The following is a 3862-nucleotide window of genomic DNA, read 5'->3' as shown; positions in this document are numbered from 1 at the left end:
ATAGATTCCAAAATGATTCAGGAATAGAATTCTCGAAAAAAATAGATTCCAAAATTTAAAAACGCAATAAATTCCAAATTTTATAAAAACAGCGGGAACTTAGTTGCCAACCCAATATTTCTCTTGATGCCTTCTGATACTGTTCCCAAGGACCCAACAGTAATTGGCACTATCTTCACCTTCTTCATTTTCCATAGCCAGGCTATTTCATACTTAAGAGGCTTGTATCTATCTATCTTTTCACCTTCCTTTTTCACTATTTGTGAGTCAAAGGGTCATGCAACATCAACTATATAGCATATGTGGTGCACCTTGTCCACCACCACTAGATCCGGTCTGTTATGCTCTAGTACCTGATCTGTTTGGAATGGGAAATCCCAGGGGATTTTGCTAATATCTCTGACTCTGCCATTCTCTGCAGTTTGTGCTCATACCACACCTTGCCTCTCTCTAGCCCCCATTTTTCACACAGTTTGCAATGTAGCACTTACACTGCCTGGTTGTGTTGCTACAACTTGTAGTGGTTTGGAGAAAATCTAGGACATTTATTCATGATATGGACAATGGTTTCATCCACTCTATTGCAGATGCAACATAGTGGAGACACTTGCTCATTCCTCAGGTTGACCTTCCAGTTCGTAACCAAAGCTTGGTCCTGCACTGCCAATATAGTGCTCTCAGTCTCTTTTTTTAGGGTTCCTTTCATCAGTCAATCCCACCTATTTTTACCAGCAACTTATGTTGTGGCTACATGGAATCGATTGTGTAGTCCCTTCTTGCATAATTCTTCTTCGTGTCCTTTTTGTACTTCTTCCTTTACAATTAAACCTTGGGAGAAATACACATACAAAATACTTCTTCCTTTGTTTTCCCTTTTTCTCTGCTCTCAATACTCCCTAGCAATGTTTCCTTACTTTGGGTTAGGTATCTCATTAAACTCTTGAATTCGATATGCACATAGGCTTCCACACTTACCAGTCCCCTTCCTCTATTTGCTTTCTTCATGTATAGGTAATCAGTGTCTGCACGTAGATGATGAGCTCCATACATTGTTAGAAGCTTTCTTGACTTCCTGTCCATCTCCTTTAACTCCCCCTCTGTCCACTTCAGGATTCCTGCCTCATACCAAACTACTGAAACTGCACGCAAGTTTATTGCTGAAATTATGTTTCTGGCATTCAGCTTTGAAACTAATATTTTTCTCACTCGCCACAGGTACTCTCTTTTTGTCTTTTCCTTCATGTCATGGTGTTTGATACCATCTGTCTCAAGTATTCTCAGGTAGCTATAGCTGGATTGAGGTCGAGTTGCCTTCATCATTTCACCACTTAGTAACCTTCTGTCCTGGCAAGCTTTTCTCATCTCATCACCATCTTAGTACATTTTGAGAGTTCAAACTCTATCTTAATATCACTGGAGAAAATCTGCACAGACTAGACTAGGTTGTCCAATTCTGCATAAGTTTTTGTGAATACCTTCAGGTTGTCCATGAATAGCAAGTGGTTTCATTTTCCCTTACCTCTTCCCAGATCATACCCCAACTTTGTTTTCTGTAGTATTTCACTCAAGGGGATCATTCCCAGCACGAATATCAGTGGAGACACACTATCCCCCTGGAAGATTCCACTCTTGATTTCCACCTCTCCTAATACTTGTTTCCCTACTGTCAATTCCATTCTCCAGCATTTCATGCTATTCCATATAAGGCTTCTCATATTCTCTGCTACTCCATACACTTCTATTGTTCTTATTATCCAGGAGTGTGGTATCATATTGTATGTTTTGTGATAGTCAGCACATGCCATACTCAGGTTTGTATGTCTTCTCTTGCAGTTCCTGATAATTAGATTATCAATTAAGAGCTGACCCTTCATTCCCCAGCTCCTTTTACGGCACCCTTTCTGTTCAGTGGGTAGCAGCCTACTTCTTTCCAAGAATCAGTACAGTAATACATCTAGACTGTAGGCTATTTCTAAGGTTTCCAGATATTTTTTCAAATTGGGTGGTATTGAACTCAATGCTCCGATGACAATAGGGATAACCTTTATGTTTGACTCTCATAGCTGCCACATCTTAGCAATCTCAATTCTCAGGTTTCCATATTTATCAACTTTTTCTCTTTCTTTCATGATGATGTGTTGATCTCCTGGCACTGCTATATCGATTATTAGGCATTCTTGTTAGTCCCTCCTAAAGGTTAGAGCCTTTGGTGCTCTAACACTTTGTCTGTCTGGAAATCAAAGTTTCAGAGCATTTTTGCCTTCCCCTTTTTGTTCATTACCTTTTCTGGTGTATGTTAGTACCAAGCACCCATAACCTCATATCCATACTTATGGAGATTTTGGGCTACCTTGTCATGTCTATACTTGTACTCTTTCTGTGCAAGAGTTTCACAAGCACTAACAATGTGAGTCACACTTTTGACCGTCTTCCCACATTCTGCAGAGGTCCAATGCACTTGTGTGGTATATATTCTTTCACTGAGTTGGTATTCAATGCCTGGTCCAAGGCCGCGATCTGACTTTCAGTATTCCTTTTTAGGTCACCCTTGTCGAGCCACCTCCATGATGCTTCCTGATCTTTTAATTTGTTCGTTTCATGGTGGAACTGACCATGTAATTCCATACGGAGTAAGGTTTCTTCTCTTTCCTTGGCTCTTCTTGTTCAGAATTCATCAGCACTCTCAAGTTCATTTTGTTAACTCCTTCTGCACTAGCAGCATACTCTAGCATGTCTTCTTTGCTGTTTATCAAATATTCTGCCATGTTTTTTCTTTCATTATTATTATTGTTATTATTATTATTATTATTATTATTATTATTATTATTATTATTATTATTATTATTATTATTATTATTGTCACATATGCACAACAAATTAGAGTGTTGAAAAAAAAATTCCTAACATTGGTCTACAATAAGTAACTTTAGATGCCAAGAACTCTCCTAACTATTCTAACTGTCCCTAATAATACTGTTTTCTGGAACTGTACTAAACTGGGTTTTATGCCTATTTCCTCTCTCCATCTGTTCAAATCTTTAGAGATAGTTCCCAATGCACCTATAACAACAGGGATACATTTTACCTTTCCACAGGCTTTGTAACTCAATGGTTAGGTCCTGATACTTTGTTATTTTCTCTATACCTTTCAGATTGATTTTTTCATCATTTGGGACTGTAAAATCATTTATCTGTGGCACCTTCTGTTCTCTTTGTCTACTACTATGAGATCAGGCCTTCTAGCTTCAATTACTTTGTCTGTCTCACAACATCTCATATTTCTGACTTTCTAGTACTTTACTAGGTTCATGTTCATACCATTTATCAGGATGGTCATATCCTAGCTTTGTACATAACTCCCAGTGGATTATTCTCCTTAAATTGTCATGTCTTTTCTTGTATTCTTTCTGTACCAATATGCTTCATTCACTTACTATATGGGTAACACTTTCCTCTTTTGATTGACATAACCTACATTGGAAATCTACCTGGCTTTTGTCTATCTTGGTTTTTATCCAATTAGTCCTCGGCATTTGATCTTGTGCTGCTATTAAACCCTCTCCCACCTTCCTTTCTTGGTAAGTATAATCTTGCTATTCCTGCTCTTGGGTGAAGTCCTCCATTCATATTGAATTCCTTCCTAGTTCTTTTGTCTAGCTTATTCAGTTTTTGTCCAATCTACAAAGGCTGCTGAGAATCTAAGTAATCATACTGCCCAAGTATTTACAGCCTTCACTACATTCGGACCATTTAGCTTTGATTTCATTAGCTTCCTCACCCTTCTCAATTTTCGTTTTCATTTCTGTAGTTAGTACTCTGTCAGATTCTAATACTCTTAGATACTTATATCCCTTCTTTCAAT

General features: G+C 38.1%; 1 protein-coding gene across 4 annotated transcripts in view; it reads left to right on the top strand.

Annotated features, from left to right (window-relative positions):
* Positions 1-3862, top strand: part of LOC106873345 (uncharacterized) — a 253626-nt gene that overhangs the window by 181943 nt on the left and 67821 nt on the right. The window lies entirely within an intron of this gene.

The sequence above is a fragment of the Octopus bimaculoides genome, chromosome 28, assembly GCF_001194135.2.
Source record: "Octopus bimaculoides isolate UCB-OBI-ISO-001 chromosome 28, ASM119413v2, whole genome shotgun sequence".
In the NCBI taxonomy this organism is placed as follows: domain Eukaryota; kingdom Metazoa; phylum Mollusca; class Cephalopoda; order Octopoda; family Octopodidae; genus Octopus; species Octopus bimaculoides.
The sequence above is the reverse complement of the archived record's forward strand: the minus strand, read 5'-3'. Positions and strand labels throughout refer to the sequence as shown.